Source organism: Meriones unguiculatus, chromosome 14, assembly GCF_030254825.1.
Source record: "Meriones unguiculatus strain TT.TT164.6M chromosome 14, Bangor_MerUng_6.1, whole genome shotgun sequence".
NCBI classification, from domain to species: Eukaryota; Metazoa; Chordata; class Mammalia; order Rodentia; family Muridae; genus Meriones; species Meriones unguiculatus.
The window spans coordinates 49,052,785-49,070,874 of record NC_083361.1 but is presented as its reverse complement, the minus strand read 5'-3'; the positions used below and the strand labels follow the sequence as shown (position 1 = coordinate 49,070,874).

The window sequence follows — 18,090 nt, the reverse complement described above, 5'->3', positions numbered from 1 at the left end:
CACAGTGGCTAAAATCTGAGGGGATTGGAAGGGAGGAAATGAATTCAATAGTTGGTTCTGGGAAATACTGAACGGCTGGCAGACTTGAAGGTCGGGAAACTTTAGAAAGTCAAGGTTGCCTAGACGCATTTTCTTTTCTGATAACCTTCATACTTATTATGTTGCAGGTTAAAACTTGGAGAGGTGCTTCCCTTTTGGCAGGACAGGTAAGCAGTGACGCTGCTTCCCATGGTGTCTTTTGTTTGTAGGCAGGCTGCAGTCTCGGCTGACTAAATATTTACCTACTGTGTACCTCTAGAGATGAGAATCATTTGACTTCCCTCTTATGGCTAAACAACCTAGGCTTCATCTTGCCTCTTGCTGGTGGAACACTTGTTATGGCCTTTGCATTGTAGGGGACTTAGCTAGGTAGTCCCAACCCAAGCAAGGATACTACCTATTACCATTAGCATGTTGAGGTGCATTTGGAAAACCAACAGTTGGGTGAAGTTATTGGCATATTTGACTTTCTTTTGAAGCTACCATTGAAGCTTCCAATTCTAAATAATATATCCAGAAATACTAAGAAAAGTCTTTTCCCAGCTCCTTCCCTTATCGACATTCAAGCTCAAAGAATTAAACTCTTATTTCTGCCCTGGCAGGTTGGAACTCAAAGGAAGATGATAGGGTGTTAGGAGTCTAGACCCCTAGAGCACAGAACAATAACCCTCACAAATTTCATCTATCCTTGTTCCTCTGGCGTGGATACTAAGAGAGCGACCAATGTATTTTCAAGTCCTTGTAAGTAGCATGGAAACTTGCAATCTGCCCTCCAAAATTCAGGTGAATTGCCGTAAAGTTTTCGTAGCCCCAAACAGAGCTGATAATGAACCATAATTATTCTTTTTATAAATGATTATGGATTATGTTGAGCCAGAAATCTAGTTTTCCATTGTCAGAAAAAACAAAACAAAACAAAACTAAGAATATTTTTGGTATTAAATGCAATGCCTCCCTTCATCTTGGAAACTGGGTGGTTTTGAGTTCATTTGAAGAAACATGACATGAGAGGTGATAAGAAGAGCAGGTTCAGGAATCAGGCACACAGAATCCAACTCCTGTCCCTGTCAATGTCCTTTGGGATACCTGGTGATATATATGGATCAAAATGTAGCTTGGTTTCTCTGTTCCAGTTTGTGTCCAAGGAAATATGGAACGAGCTGGTGGTCATGTGACATACATCACAAAATCCTCCAGAGCATTGACAATTGCAGGACAACTGGAAGGCTCAATACTGGGCACTGAAAGATAGAGAGGAACATACATGGAAGACAGGGAACAGGAGGAAGAATCCTAAAGGAGGGTAAAGAGGAAGAGCATAGAATCAAAACCGCAAATTAGGATGTTGAAAAAATCTTATCTAGATAGGAACAAAGTCATTTTGCTTACTTGAATGTTTTCTCTATTCTTGCCAAAATCTCTGTTGTAAAGGTTAAGTACAGAAGTTCAGGGAACATTGAGAGGCACCCGATTTGGGGGCAGTGACACCCACCGAATGCAATGTTTTGACCTCTATTTTTCTCATATGGGGTCAAAGGGGAAAGGCTCTTTAATCCTGTCCTCTGTGTTTCCCCACCACCTTTGATAGAATGAGCTACATGCCTCCTGCTCAGTTTTGAACTTCCTTGTCAAGGCCCAGGAGTCTAGCTCTCTGGGGTTTCATTTGGTAGGTGAAAACTCATGTGTTTATCAAAGGCCTTTCTGGATCTATGATGACAACAGGTATCTGAGGACGTTGACTGACTAGAACAGATGCGATATGAGGTCCAGATATGAGGTCCGTGTGAGACCCATGAGGATTTCAGAGTCTGCCTGGCACTCTTCCCTCTTCAGAGAGGATGAGAACTGTGCAGTTTGGCATCAGATTCTGAGATTTTTCGAAAAAGGCCTCATAACAGTACCCATACATGGTTTGATACATTCTTCATTGCGTTCTATTTTCCAAGAGATTGAAATGATTTCAAGTGATAGGGAGAGAGCCTTTACTATAGGAATAGGCACAAATATCAGGTAGAGATGACTGTAGGTGCAAATGACGTACTCAAAAACTATCTAGGAACTGATGAATTCGAACGTGCTGCTCATTCCTAGTCTCGGTCGATGTACCCTTGCACATATGTAGTAAAGTGTCAGGAGGGGATGTTATGGATCATGCCAGTAGTCCCAAGAATATTGGAGGACAATAACTGCCCTCGCCATTTACCCAAAGTTGTGTAAAGGCTGACGTATAACAAATAATTCCAGGACCATTCAATTTATATAGAGGGAAATTTGAAATGATCTTTCCTGTTGGAGCCTGGGTAAATTCTAGATAATAATGGCTAGGTGATAAGCCAGGGCACCTGTTTGAGACATTCCCTAGTTTTATTGGTGTTCATCAAGTATGTCTTAGCTGCCAAAATATTCCAGAGCATGTTGTGTTTACCTATCTCTCTCTCGCATGGAAACCCTCTCAGTTGATCCATCATGAGAAATGACAATTGGGCTTTGCTTTCTGTTATTCGTTGTTTTTGTTTCTATTTTCCTCCTTGGTACATTCATCCTCTTATTGCTGCACTCACACAGATGCAAATCATCTCTTTTAACAAAATTTGCGTGTTACCCAATATCTATGAAAACAACTATTCCTTTAAAAAACAAAGGAAAGATACGTCTATAGAACATGTTGCTAGCTGGTAGACCCACAGTCCTGATAATGGAGCAGACACACTAACTCTCCAATGAAACAAGAAAGAACCACACACTGAATCTTCTTAATATCCTCATGATGAACACAATTAATTCAGAACTGACACACACACACACACACATATATATAAATATATATATATATACATATATATATCTTACTACTAACAGACTTTTAGGAAGCAGGAGCATAGGACTTTTGGTAACACTTGCTGGATACACAATTTCTAAAGCCATGGTTGACGCTTGAATATCCAATCAAGGACATCATGTAATCTCAGATTTGTAGTACAACATACTCGATAAAAAGCAACCCATGAGTATTTGACCACGGGCTAGTCAGTTAGTGAGTAGAAAACATCTTCTTTTCATCAGATTTAACCTGAAGCATGGTAGATGATTCCAACTCTCTTCCAAGTGGAATACTTGAGTTCCATGAATCGATACATGGTAACATACATATAGACAAAAAGGCACCTTTGGAATCCCCTCTCTTCCAAAATGAGGTTGCATGGCAGGGAAGAAATCTAAAGTCAATTATGGAACACTCTGTTGGATAAACATGAGAGAATTCCATGCACAGAGGACAAATTTCAATGACACCCTGAAATCTCAAAGATACCATAGGGCTTACTGACTTTCACCTCTGTGCAACTTGTTCATTTTGACTTTGAGAAACCAGGAGATAAGAATGACCATACTGTACAGTATGACTCATGGCTAATGCCCTGGTGGTAGCTCCAACAGCTGTCAATGAGATGGTAGTAACAATGGTGGCTGTAGTTCCAAGATCCCTTTTCTGTCTGAAGAGAGTCATAGCGTGAGGGGCATCAATGGGCACAGGCACCCAGCGAGGCATGCGAGTAACCAGGGCATACCTAAATTTACTAGCATTCCAGCATTGGGCAAAAAAGCAAGTATCATTACCACAATTACTTGACTCTATCTGGCTAATAATGAATAAAAATAAGGGATATAGACAAACAGGTGTGGGCTTATAGGAAATATTATGAGAAGCCTTAACCCCTCGTTGGAACATCCTGCGTCAGTTCTAGAACTAGCAGTGGTGGTGTCCGAGGTCTGAGTAAGTTCAGGAGACCATTGCCCCCAGGGGCGAGACGTGCTCCATGCCAATTGACTAACTCCATGTTTTCCTCCAATTTTGAAATTCATTTAAGGTTATTAAATTATTTTTTTTCCTTTTTTCTTAAATTTTTCATCAATTACACTTTATTCATTCTGCATCCCCCCATTAGCCCCTCCCTCCTCTCCTCCCAATCCCACCCTCCCTCCTCCCTCTGCTTGCATGCCACTCCCCAAGTCCACTAATAGGGGAGGATCTCCTCTCCTTTCTTATTGTAGTCTGTCAGTTCAGACCCTGAATAATCATTAAGCCAATGTAGCTCATGCCTTTGTTGTACATAAAGGAATTAATGCTCAACTAAAAGGAAGCTTGATGGTGTTCAATCAGAGGATTGACCTCTTGTAGGAGCAAATAGATACCCTATGGCAAATCGCTCAACCTGGCTGTCAATGAAAGTATGCTGGACTTTGTGTCACTAGCATACAACATGAGAATTTTTCCTGTGCTGCAAATCTGTCTAAACAATTGTCGAGCTATATTTTAGATAATTGGACTGGAGAATTCGATACTACGATGGAGCAGCTGAGAGTGGCCATTGTCACAGTAAATTCTACCAGAGTGGACGCAGGACTAGCCACAGGATTATCAACATGGATTGCTGCAGCAATGAACCATCTGAAGGAATGGGCGGGCATGGGAGTGTTAGCAGGCCTTCTGGTGTTGGTCTCCTTGGTTTGCCTGTGGTATATATGCAAGATTAGAGAATCACAACAGTGTGATGCAGCCATGATCATTCAGGTCTTTACAGCCATGAAGCAGGACATTCCCCCAAGCATGGTTGGATACCAGAAAAAGCTAAAATGATAAGCTCAGGATGCGAGGCTAAGCACTGCACTCAGGGTCAGCCGCTTTGGACCCAGAGAAGACCATGTCTGATTGGATGCAGGTTGATGCCCCAGGTCCCGCCTCTGAGAAAAAGGTATCGGACGGGTCTGATGCTCTTTGGGTGGATGACACCTAAATGAACATCTGTACAAAGTCCCAATTTATTTCTAATATCAGAGATCAGACCTCTACTCTTGCCTGATGCGTCTAAAACAAAAAGGGGGAACTGTAGAGAGCTGCGGAATGCTATGCCTTAAAGATGGAGCTGGTTTCCGCCTTTCACCTTCCTGATGGTGAGTGCTCTCTGTCACGAACAACTCCACATTTGGCTAAGGCCGAGGATCTGGCTTGCTTCCATGTATGTGGACCTATCTGCATTGCCCCCGTGGCACGCCTGGGTTGGCTACCCAGAGGCTATTTAAGCTGTGGGCTGACTTTCCCCAGGGCCCGAGGATTCTTCAATGTTCCTGAATAAACAGCATTGAAAAAAAAAAAAAAAGAATGACCATACTGCAATGCTATAGGCAGTGCCTCTTCTATGCTTTGTCCAACTTCCCTGCTGCCCACTGAGAGGCGTCCACACTGTGTCTGCTGGCACTGGCAAAGATGCTCTCACAGACAGCTTTTGAGGAAGCCATCAGAAGAAGAAAATTTTTGCCACAGTGGCTAAAATCTGAGGGGATTGGAAGGGAGGAAATGAATTCAATAGTTGGTTCTGGGAAAGACTGAAGTGCTGGCAGACTTGAAGGTCGGGACACTTTAGAAAGTCAAGGTTGCCTAGACGCATTTCCTTTTCTGATAACCTTCATACTTATTATGTTGCAGGCTAAAACTTGGAGAGGTGCTTCCCTTCTGGCAGGACAGGTAAGTGACGCTGCTTCCCATTGTGTCTTTTGTTTGTAGGCAGGCTGCATTCTCGCCTGACGAAATATTTACCTACTGTGTACCACAAGAGATGAGAATTATTTAACGTCCCTCTCATGGCTAAACAACCTAGGCTTCGTCTTGCCTCTTGATGGTGGAACACTTGCTATGGCCCTGGCATTGTAGGGGACTTAGCTAGGTAGTCCCACCCCAAGCAAGTGACAAGGATATTACCTAATACCATTAGTATTTTGAGGTGCATTTGGAAAACCAACAGTTGGGTAAAGTTATTGGCATATTTGACTTTCTTTTGAAGCTACCATTGAAGCTTCCAATTCTAAAAAATATATCCAGAAGGACTAAGAAAAGCTTTCTCCCAGCTCCTTCCCTTATCGACATTCAAGCTCAAAGAATTAAACTCTTATTTCTGCCCTGACAGGTGTGGAACCCAAAGGAAGATGATAGGGTGTTAGGAGTCTAGACCCCTAGAGCACAGAACAATAACCCTCACAAATTTCATCTATCCTTGATCCTCTGGCGTGGATACTAAGAGAGCCACCCATGCGTTTTCACTTCCTTTTAAGTAGCATGGAAACATGCAATCTTGCCCTCTAAAATTCAGGTGAATTGCCATAAAGTTTTCGAAAACCCAAACAGAGCTGACAATGAACCATATTTATTCTTTTTATAAATGATTATGGATTATGTTGAGCCAGAAATCTAGTTCTGTCCATTGTCAGAACAAAACAAAACAAAACTAAGAATATTTTTGGTATTAAATGCAATGCCTTCCTTCATCTTGGAAACTGGGTGGGGTTGAGTTCATTTGAAGAAACATGACATGAGAGGTGATACGAAGAGAAGGTTCAGGAATCAGGCACACAGAACCCAACTCCTGTCCCTGTCAATGTCCTGTGGGATACCTGGTGATGTATATGGACCAAAATGTAGCTTGGCCTGTGTGTTGCTTTTTGTTGTCCAAGGAAATATGGAAGGAGCTGGTGGTCATGCGACATACATCACAAAATCCTCCAGAGCATTGACAATTGCAGGACAACTGGAAGGCTCAATACTGGGCACTGTAAGATGGAGAGGAACATACATGGAAGACAGGGAACAGGAGTAGGAAGTGTAAAAGCGGGTTAACATGAAGAGCATAGAATCAAAATCGCAAATAAGGATGTTGAAAAAATCTTATCTAGATAGGAAAAAAAGTCATTTTGCTTTCTTGAATGTTTTCTCTATTCTTACCAAATCTTTGTTGTAAAGATTAAATACATAAGTTCAGGGAACATTCACAGGTACCCGATTTGGGGCCAGTGACACCCACCAAAGGCAATGTGTTGACCTCTATTTTTCTCATATGGTGTCAAAGGGGAAAGGCTCTTTAATCCTGTCCTCTGTGTTTCCCCAGAACCTTTGACAGAATGAGCTACATGCCTCCTGTACAGTTTTGAACTCCCTTGTCAAGGCCCGGGAGTCTAGCTCTCTGGGGTTTCACTTGGTAGGTGAAAACTCATGTGTTGAGCGAAGGCCTTTCTGGATCTATGATGACAACAGGTCTCTGAGGACGTTGACTGACTTGAACAGATGCGATCTGAGGTCCAGATATGAGGTCCTCGTGATACCCATGAGGATTTCAGAGCCTGCCTTGCACTCTTCCCTCTTCAGAGAGGATGAGAACTGTGCAGTATGGCATCAGATTCTGAGATTTTTCGAAAAAGGCCTCATAACAGTACCCATACTTGGTTTGATACAATCTTCATTGCTTTCTATTTTCAAAGACATAGCAATGATTCCAAGTGATAGGGAGAAAACCTTTACTATAGGAGTAGGCACATATATCAGGTAGAGATGACTGTAGGTGCAAATGACGTACTCAAAAAATATGTAAGAACTGATGAATTATATGTAAGAACGTGCTGCTCATTCCTAGTCTCCGGCGATGTACCCTTGCACATATGTGGTAAAATGTCAGGAGGGGAGGTTAGGGCTCATGCCAGTAGTCCCAAGAATATTGGAGGACAATGACTGCCCTCGAACTTTACCCAAAGTTGTGTAAAGGCTGACGTATAACTAATAATTAAAGGATCATTCAATTTATATAGAGGGAAAATTGAAATGGTCTTTCCTGTTGGAGGCTGGGTAAATTCTAGATAATAATGGCTAGGTGAGAAGCCAGGGCACCTGTTGGAGACATTCCCTAGTTTTATTGGTGTTCATCATTTATGTCTTAGCTGCCAAAATCTTCCAGAGCATGTTGTGTTTACCTATCTCTCTCTCGCATGGAAACCATCTCAGTTGATCCATCATGAGAAATGAAAATTGGGCTTTGCTTTCTGTTATTTGTTGTTGTTGTTTCTGTTTTCCTCCTGGGTACATTCATCCTCTTATTGCCACTCTCACACAGATGCAAATCATCTATTCTAACAAAATTTGCGTGTTACCCAAGATCTATGAAAACAACTAATCCTTTATGAAATAAGGAAAGATATTTCTAAAGAACATGTTGCTAGCTGGTAGACCCACAATCCTGATAATGGATCAGACGTGCTAACTCTCCAATGAAACAAGAAAGAACCACACCCTGAATATTCTTAACATCCTCATGATGAACACAATTAATTCAGAACTGACACACACATATATGTATATATATATATATATATATATATATATATATATATATCTTGCTACTAAGAGACTTTTACGAAGCTGGAGTATAGGACTCTTGGTAACACTTGCTGGATACACAATTTCTAAAGCCATGGTTGAAGCTTGAATATCCAATGAAGGACATCATGTAATCTCAGATGTGTAGTACAACATACTCGATAAAAAGCAACCCATTGTATTTGACCACGGGCTAGTCAGTTAGTGCGTAGAAAACATCTTCTTTTCATCAGATTTAACATGAAGCATGGTAGATGATTCCAACGCTCTTCCAAGTGGAAGACTTGAGTTCCATGAATCGAGACATGGTAACATACAGGTAGACAAAAAGGTACCTTTGGTTTCCCCCCTCTTCCAAGATGAGGTTGCATGGCAGGGAAGAAATCTAAAGTCAATTATGGAACACTCTGTTGAATAAACAAGGAGAGAATTCCATGCTCAGAGGACAAATTTCAATCACACCCTGAAATCTCAAAGATACAATTGGGCTTACTGACTTTCACCTCTGTGCAACTTGGTCGTTTTGACTTTGAGAAAGGAGGAGTTAAGAATGACCATACTGCAATGCTATACTCACTGCTTCTTCTTTGCTTTGTCCAACTTCCTCGCTGCCCACTGAGAGGCGTCCACACTGTGCCTGCAGGCACTGGCAAAGATGCTCTCACAGACAGCTTCTGAGGAAGTCATCAGAAGAAGAGAAATCCTTGCCACAGTGGCTAAAATCTGAGGGGATTGGAAGGGAGGAAATGAATTCAATAGTGGGTTCTGGGAAAGACTCAACTGCTGGCAGACTTGAAGGTCGGGACACTTTAGAAAGTCAAGGTTGCCTAGACGCATTTCCTTTTCTGATAACCTTCATACTTATTATGTTGCAGGCTAAAACTTGGAGAGGTGCTTCCCTTCTGGCAGGACAGGTAAGTGACGCTGCTTCCCATTGTGTCTTTTGTTTGTAGACAGGCTGCATTCTCGCCTGACTAAATATTTACCTACTGTGTACCACAAGAGATGAGATTTATTTAACGTCCCTCTCATGACTAAACAACCTAGGCTTCGTCTTTCCTCTTGATGGTGGAACACTTGCTATGGCCCTGGCATTGTAGGGGACTTAGCTAGGTAGTCCCAACCCAAGCAAGTGACAAGGATACTAACTAATACCATTAGTATTTTGAGGTGCATTTGGAAAACCAACAGTTGGGTGAAGTTATTGGCATATTTGACTATCATTTGAAGCTACCATTGAAGCTTCCAATTCTAAATAATATATCCAGAAGTACTAAGAAAAGCCTTCTCCCAGCTCCTTCCCTTATGGACATTCAAGCTCAAAGAATTAAACTCTTCTTTCTGCCTTGACATGTGTGGAACCCAAAGGAAGATGATTGGGTTTTAGGAGTCTAGACCCGTAGAGCACAGAACAATAACCCTCACAAATTTCATCTATCCTTGATGCTCTGGCGTGGATACTAAGAGAGCCACCCATGCGTTTTCACTTCCTTGTAAGTAGCATGGAAACATGCAATCTTGCCCTCTAAAATTCAGGTGAATTGCCATAAAGTTTTCGAAAACCCAAACAGAGCTGACAATGAACCGTATTTATTCTTTTTATAAATGATTATGGATTATGTTGAGCCAGAAATCTAGTTGTCCATTGTCAGAACAAAACTAAACAAAACTAAGAATATTTCTGGTATTAAATGCAATGCATTCCTTCATCTTGGAAACTGGGTGGTGTTGAGTTCATTTGAAGAAACATGACATGAGAGGTGATACGAAGAGGAGATTCAGGAATCAGGCACACAGAACCCAACTCCTGTCCCTGTCAATGTCCTGTGGGATACCTGGAGATGTATATGGACCAAAATGTAGCTTGGCCTGTGTGTTGCTTTTTGTTGTCCAAGGAAATATGGAAGGAGCTGGTGGTCATGCGACATATATCACAAAATCCTCCAGAGCATTGACAATTCCAGGACAACTGGAAGGCTCAGTACTGGGCACTGTAAGATGGAGAGGAACATACATGGAAGACAGGGAACAGGAGGAGGAAGTGTAAAGGCGGGTTAACATGAAGAGCATAGAATCAAAACCGCAAATTAGGATGTTGAAAAATCTTATCTAGATAGGAAAAAAAGTCATTTTGCTTTCTTGAATGTTTTCTCTATTCTTACCAAATCTTTGTTGTAAAGATTAAATACATAAGTTCAGGGAACATTCACAGGTACCCGATTTGGGGCCAGTGACACCCACCAAAGGCAATGTGTTGACCTCTATTTTTCTCATATGGTGTCAAAGGGGAAAGGCTCTTTAATCCTGTCCTCTGTGTTTCCACAGAACGTTTGACAGAATTAGCGACATGCCTCCTGCACAGTTTTGAACTTCCTTGTCAAGGCCCAGAAGTCTAGCTCTCTGGGGTTTCACTTGGTAGGTGAAAACTCATGTGTTGAGCGAAGGCCTTTCTGGATCTATGATGACAACAGGTATCTGAGGACGTTGACTGACTTGAACAGATGCGATCTGAGGTCCAGATATGAGGTCCTCGTGAGACCCATGAGGATTTCAGAGCCTGCCTTGCACTCTTCCCTCTTCAGAGAGGATGAGAACTGTGCAGTATGGCATCACATTGTGAGATTTTTCGAAAAAGGCCTCATAACAGTACCCATACTTTGTTTGATACAATCTTACTTGCTTTCTATTTTCAAAGAGATAGAAATGATTCCAAGTGATAGGGAGACAACCTTTACTATAGGAGTAGGCACATATATCAGGTAGAGATGACTGTTGGTGCAAATGACGTACTCAAAAAATATGTAAGAACAGATGAATTCGAACGTGCTGCTCATTCCTAGTCTCCGGCGATGTACCCTTGCACATATTTGGTAAAGTGTCAGGAGGGGAGGTTAGGGCTCATGCCAGTAGTCCCAAGAATATTGGAGGACAAGGACTGCCATCGCACTTTACCCAAAGTTGTGTAAAGGCTGACGTATAACTAATAATTAAAGGATCATTCAATTTATATAGAGTGAAAATTGAAATGGTCTTTCCTGTTGGAGGCTGGGTAAATTCTAGATAATAATGGCTAGGTGAGAAGCCAGGGCACCTGTTGGAGACATTCCCTAGTTTTATTGGTGTTCATCATTTATGTCTTAGCTCCCAAAATCTTCCAGAGCATGTTGTGTTTACCTTTCTCTCTCTCGCATGGAAACCATCTCAGTTGATCCATCATGAGAAATGACAATTGGGCTTTGCATTCTGTTATTTGTTGTTGTTGTTTCTGTTTTCCTGCTGGGTACATTCATCCTCTTATTGCCGTTCTCACACAGATGCAAATCATCTATTCTAACAAAATTTGCGTGTTACCCAAGATCTATGAAAACAACTATTCCTTTATGAAACAAGGAAAGATATTTCTAAAGAACATGTTGCTAGCTGGTAGACCTACAATCCTGATAATGAATCAGATGCGCTAACTCTTCAATGAAACAAGAAAGAACCACACACTGAATCTTCTTAACATCCTCATGATGAACACAATTAATTCAGAACTGACACACACATATATGTATATATATATATATATCTTACTACTAACAGACTTTTACGAAGCTGTAGCATAGGACTCTTGGTAACACTTGCTGGATACACAATTTCTAAAGCCATGGTTGAAGCTTGAATATCCAATCAAGGACATCATGTAATCTCAGATGTGTAGTACAACATACTCGATAAAAAGCAACCCAGTGTATTTAACCACGGGCGAGTCAGTTAGTGCGTAGAAAACATCTTCTTTTCATCAGATTTAACATGAAGCATGGTAGATGATTCCAACGCTCTTCCAAGTGGAAGACTTGAGTTCTATGAATAGAGACATGGTAACATACATGTAGACAAAAAGGTACCTTTGGATTCCCCTCTCTTCCAAGATGAGGTTGCATGGCAGGGAAGAAATCTAAAGTCAATTATGGAACACTCTGTTGAATAAACAAGGAGAGAATTCCATGCACAGAGGACAAATTTCAATGACACCCTGAAATCTCGAAGATACCATTGGGCTTACTGACTTTCACCTCTGTGCAACTTGGTCGTTTTGACTTTGAGAAAGGAGGAGTTAAGAATGACCATACTGCAATGCTATACTCACTGCTTCTTCTTTGCTTTGTCCAACTTCCTCGCTGCCCACTGAGAGGCGTCCACACTGTGCCTGCTGGCACTGGCAAAGATGCTCTCACAGACAGCTTCTGAGGAAGTCATCAGAAGAAGAGAAATCCTTGCCACAGTGGCTAAAATCTGAGGGGATTGGAAGGGAGGAAATGAATTCAATAGTTGGTTCTGGGAAACACTGAAGTTCTGGCAGACTTGAAGGTCGGGTCACTTTAGAAAGTCAAGGTTGCCTAGACGCATTTCATTTTCTGATAACCTTCATACTTATTATGTTGCAGGCTAAAACTTGGAGAGGTGCTTCCCTTCTGGCAGGACAGGTAAGTGACGCTGCTTCCCATTGTGTCTTTTGTTTGTAGACAGGCTGCATTCTCGCCTGACTAAATATTTACCTACTGTGTACCACAAGAGATGAGATTTATTTAACATCCCTCTCATGGCTAAACAACCTAGGCTTCATCTTGCCTATTGATGGTGGAACACTTGCTATGGCCCTGGCATTGTAGGGGACTTAGCTAGGTAGACCAAACCCAAGCAAGTGACAAGGATACTAACTAATACCATTAGTATTTTGAGGTGCATTTGGAAAACCAACAGTTGGGTGAAGTTATTGGCATATTTGACTTCCTTTTGAAGCTACCATTGAAGCTTCCAATTCTAAATAATATATCCAGAAGTACTAAGAAAAGCCTTCTCCCAGCTCCTTCCCTTATCGACGTTCAAGCTCAAAGAATTAAACTTTTATTTCTGCCCTGACAGGTGTGGAACCCAAAGGAAGATGATAGGGTGTTAGGAGTCTAGACCCCTAGAGCACAGAACAATAACCCTCACAAATTTCATCTATCATTGATCCTCTGGCGTGGATACTAAGAGAGCAACCCATGCGTTTTCACTTCCTTGTAAGTAGCATGGAAACATGCAATCTTGCCCTCTAAAATTCAGGTGAATTGCCATAAAGTTTTCAAAAACCCAAACAGAGCTGACAATGAACCATATTTATTCTTTTTATAAATGATTATGGATTATGTTGAGCCAGAAATCTAGTTGTCCATTGTCAGAACAAAACAAAACAAAACTAAGAATATTTTTGGTATTAAATGCAATGCCTTCCTTCATCTTGGAACCTGGGTGGTGTTGAGTTCATTTGAAGAAACATGACATCAGAGGTGATAAGAAGAGAAGGTTCAGGAATCAGGCACACAGAACCCAACTCCTGTCCCTGTCAATGTCCTGTTGGATACCTGGTGATGTATATGGACCAAAATATAGCTTGGCCTGTGTGTTGCTTTTTGTTGTCCAAGGAAATATGGAAGGAGCTGGTGGTCATGGGACATACATCACAAAATCCTCCAGAGCATTGACAATTGCAGGACAACTGGAAGGCTCAATACTGTGCACTGTAAGATGGAGAGGAACATACATGGAAGACAGGGAACCTGAGGAGGAAGTGTAAAGGCGGGTTAACATGACGAGCATAGAATCAAAACCGCAAATTAGGATGTTGAAAAATCTTATCTAGATAGGAAAAAAAGTCATTTTGCTTTCTTGAATGTTTTCTCTATTCTTACCAAATCTTTGTTGTAAAGATTAAATACATAAATTCAAGGAACATTCACAGGTACCCGATTTGGGGCCAGTGACACCCACCAAAGGCAATGTGTTGACCTCTATTTTTCTCATATGGTGTCAAAGGGGAAAGGCTCTTTAATCCTGTCCTCTGTGTTTCCCCAGAACCTTTGACAGAATGAGCTACATGCCTCCTGCACAGTTTTGAACTTCCTTGTCAAGGCCCAGGAGTCTAGCTCTCTGGGATTTCACTTGGTAGGTGAAAACTCATGTGTTGAGCGAAGGCCTTTCTGGATCTATGATGACAACAGGTCTCTGAGGACGTTGACTGACTTGAACAGATGCGATCTGAGGTCCAGATATGAGGTCCTCGAGAGACCCATGAGGAGTTCAGAGCCTGCCTTGCACTCTTCCCTCTTCAGAGAAGATGAGAACTGTGCAGTATGGCATCAGATTCTGAGATTTTTCGAAAAAGGCCTCATAACAATACCCATACTTGGTTTGATACAATCTTCATTGCTTTCTATTTTCAAAGAGATAGAAATGATTCCAAGTGATAGGAAGACAACCTTTACTATAGGAGTAGGCACATATATCAGGTAGAGATGACTGTAGGTGCAAATGACGTACTCAAAAAATATGTAAGAACTGATGAATTAGAACGTGCTGCTCATTCCTAGTCTCCGGCGATGTACCCTTGCACATATGTGGTAAAGTGTCAGGCTGGGAGGTTAGGGCTCATGCCAGTAGTCCCAAGAATATTGGAGGACAATGACTGCCCTCGCACTTTTCCCAAAGTTGTGTAAAGGCTGACGTATAACTAATAATTAAAGGATCATTCAATTTATATAGAGGGAAAATTGAAATGGTCTTTCCTGTTGGAGGCTGGGTAAATTCTAGATAATAATGGCTAGGTGAGAAACCAGGGCACCTGTTTGAGACATTCCCTAGTTTTATTGGTGTTCATCATTTATGTCTTAGCTGCCAAAATCTTCCAGAGCATGTTGTGTTTACCTATCTCTTTCTCGCATGGAAACCATCTCAGTTGATCCATCATGAGAAATGACAATTGGGCTTTGCTTTCTGTTACTTGTTGTTGTTGTTTTTCTTTTCCTCCTGGGTACATTCATCCTCTTATTGCCGCTCTCACACAGATGCAAATCATCTATTCTAACAAAATTTGCGTGTTACCCAAGATCTATGAAAACAACTATTCCTTTATGAAACAAGGAAAATATTTCTAAAGAACATGTTGCTAGCTGGTAGACCCACAATCCTGATAATGGATCAGATGCGCTAACTCTTCAATGAAACAAGAAAGAACCACACACTGAATCTTCTTAACTTCCTCATGATGAACACAATTAATTCAGAACTGACACACACATATATGTATATATATATATATATATATATATATATATATATATATATATATATCTTACTACTAACAGACTTTTAGGAAGCTGTAGCATAGGACTCTTGGTAAAACTTGCTGGATACACAATATCTAAAGCCATGTTTGAAGCTTGAATATCCAATCAAGGACATCATGTAATCTCAGATGTGTAGTACAACATACTCGATAAAAAGCAACCCATGTGTATTTGACCACGGGCTAGTCAGTTAGTGCGTAGAAAACATCTTCTTTTAATCAGATTTAACCTGAAGCATGGTAGATGATTCCAACGCTCTTCCAAGTGGAAGACTTGAGTTTTTATGAATCAAGACATGGTAACATACATGTAGACAAAAAGGTACCTTTGGATTCCCCTCTCTTCCAAGATGAGGTTGCATGGCAGGGAAGAAATCTAAAGTCAATTATGGAACACTCTGTTGGATAAACAAGGAGAGAATTCCATGCACAGAGGACAAATTTCAATGACACCCTGAAATCTCAAAGATACCATTGGGCTTACTGACTTTCACCTCTGTGCAACTTGGTCGTTTTGACTTTGAGAAAGGAGGAGTTAAGAATGACCATACTGCAATGCTATACTCACTGCTTCTTCTTTGCTTTGTCCAACTTCCTCGCTGCCCACTGAGAGGCGTCCATACTGTGCCTGCTGGCACTGGCAAAGATGCTCTCACAGACAGCTTCTGAGGAAGTCATCAGAAGAAGAGAAATCCTTGCCACAGTGGCTAAAATCTGAGGGGATTTGAAGGGAGGAAATTAATTCAATAGTTGGTTCTGGGAAAGACTGAACTGCTGGCAGACTTGAGGGTCGGGACACTTTAGAAAGTCAAGGTTGCCTAGACGCATTTCATTTTCTGATAACCTTCATACTTATTATGTTGCAGGCTAAAACTTAGAGAGGTGCTTCCCTTCTGGCAGGACAGGTAAGTGACGCTGCTTCCCATTGTGTCTTTTGTTTGTAGACAGGCTGCATTCTCGCCTGACGAAATATTTACCTACTGTGTACCACAAGAGATGAGATTTATTTAACGTCCCTCTCATGGCTAAACAACCTAGGCTTCATCTTGCCTATTGATGGTGGAACACTTGCTATGGCCCTGGCATTGTAGGGGACTTAGCTAGGTAGACCAAACCCAAGCAAGTGACAAGGATACTAACTAATACCATTAGTATTTTGAGGTGCATTTGGAAAACCAACAGTTGGGTGAAGTTATTGGCATATTTGACTTTCTTTTGAAGCTACCATTGAAGCTTCCAATTCTAAATAATATATCCAGAAGTACTAAGAAAAGCCTTCTCCCAGCTCCTTCCCTTATCGACATTCAAGCTCAAAGAATTAAACTTTTATTTCTGCCCTGACAGGTGTGGAACCCAAAGGAAGATGATAGGGTGTTAGGAGTCTAGACCCCTAGAGCACAGAACAATAACCCTCACAAATTTCATCTATCATTGATCCTCTGGCGTGGATACTAAGAGAGCAACCCATGCGTTTTCACTTCCTTGTAAGTAGCATGGAAACATGCAATCTTGCCCTCTAAAATTCAGGTGAATTGCCATAAAGTTTTCAAAAACCCAAACAGAGCTGACAATGAACCATATTTATTCTTTTTATAAATGATTATGGATTATGTTGAGCCAGAAATCTAGTTGTCCATTGTCGGAACAAAAAAAAACAAAACTAAGAATATTTTTGGTATTAAATGCAATGCCTTCCTTCATCTTAGAACCTGGGTGGTGTTGAGTTCATTTGAAGAAACATGACATGAGAGGTGATAAGAAGAGAAGGTTCAGGAATCAGGCACACAGAACCCAACTCCTGTCCCTGTCAATGTCCTGTGGGATACCTGGTGATGTATATGGACCAAAATATAGCTTGGCCTGTGTGTTGCTTTTTGTTGTCCAAGGAAATATGGAAGGAGCTGGTGGTCATGGGACATACATCACAAAATCCTCCAGAGCATTGACAATTGCAGGACAACTGGAAGGCTCAATACTGTGCACTGTAAGATGGAGAGGAACATACATGGAAGACAGGGAACCTGAGGAGGAAGTGTAAAGGCAACTAACATGACGAGCATTGAATCAAAACCGCAAATTAGGATGTTGAAAAATCTTATCTAGATAGGAAAAAAGTCATTTTGCTTTCTTGAATGTTTTCTCTATTCTTACCAAATCTTTGTTGTAAAGATTAAATACATAAATTCAAGGAACATTCACAGGTACCCGATTTGGGGCCAGTGACACCCACCAAAGGCAATGTGTTGACCTCTATTTTTCTCATATGGTGTCAAAGGGGAAAGGCTCTTTAATCCTGTCCTCTGTGTTTCCCCAAAACCTTTGACAGAATGAGCTACATGCCTCCTGCACAGTTTTGAACTTCCTTGTCAAGGCCCAGGAGTCTAACTCTCTGGGATTTCACTTGGTAGGTGAAAACTCATGTGTTGAGCGAAGGCCTTTCTGGATCTATGATGACAACAGGTCTCTGAGGACGTTGACTGACTTGAACAGATGCGATCTGAGGTCCAGATATGAGGTCCTCGTGAGACCCATGAGGAGTTCAGAGCCTGCCTTGCACTCTTCCCTCTTCAGAGAGGATGAGAACTGTGCAGTATGGCATCAGATTCTGAGATTTTTCGAAAAAAGCCTCATAACAATACCCATACTTGGTTTGATACAATCTTCATTGCTTTCTATTTTCAAAGAGATAGAAATGATTCCAAGTGAT

General features: G+C 41.3%; 5 non-coding genes across 5 annotated transcripts; all 5 read left to right on the top strand.

Annotated features, from left to right (window-relative positions):
- Window positions 1–1,742: 1,742 nt before the first annotated feature.
- On the top strand, window positions 1,743–1,807 carry LOC132647332 (small nucleolar RNA SNORD109A). The gene has a single exon (XR_009585700.1). It is a non-coding gene; the product is annotated as a small nucleolar RNA SNORD109A (small nucleolar RNA).
- Window positions 1,808–7,101: 5,294 nt separating this feature from the next.
- LOC132647906 (small nucleolar RNA SNORD109A) lies at window positions 7,102–7,166 on the top strand. The gene has a single exon (XR_009586247.1). It is a non-coding gene; the product is annotated as a small nucleolar RNA SNORD109A (small nucleolar RNA).
- A 3,519-nt stretch (window positions 7,167–10,685) lies between these two features.
- On the top strand, window positions 10,686–10,750 carry LOC132647757 (small nucleolar RNA SNORD109A). Its single transcript, XR_009586100.1, has one exon. It is a non-coding gene; the product is annotated as a small nucleolar RNA SNORD109A (small nucleolar RNA).
- A 3,490-nt stretch (window positions 10,751–14,240) lies between these two features.
- LOC132647905 (small nucleolar RNA SNORD109A) lies at window positions 14,241–14,305 on the top strand. Its single transcript, XR_009586246.1, has one exon. It is a non-coding gene; the product is annotated as a small nucleolar RNA SNORD109A (small nucleolar RNA).
- A 3,519-nt stretch (window positions 14,306–17,824) lies between these two features.
- LOC132647904 (small nucleolar RNA SNORD109A) lies at window positions 17,825–17,889 on the top strand. Its single transcript, XR_009586245.1, has one exon. It is a non-coding gene; the product is annotated as a small nucleolar RNA SNORD109A (small nucleolar RNA).
- Window positions 17,890–18,090: the final 201 nt, after the last annotated feature.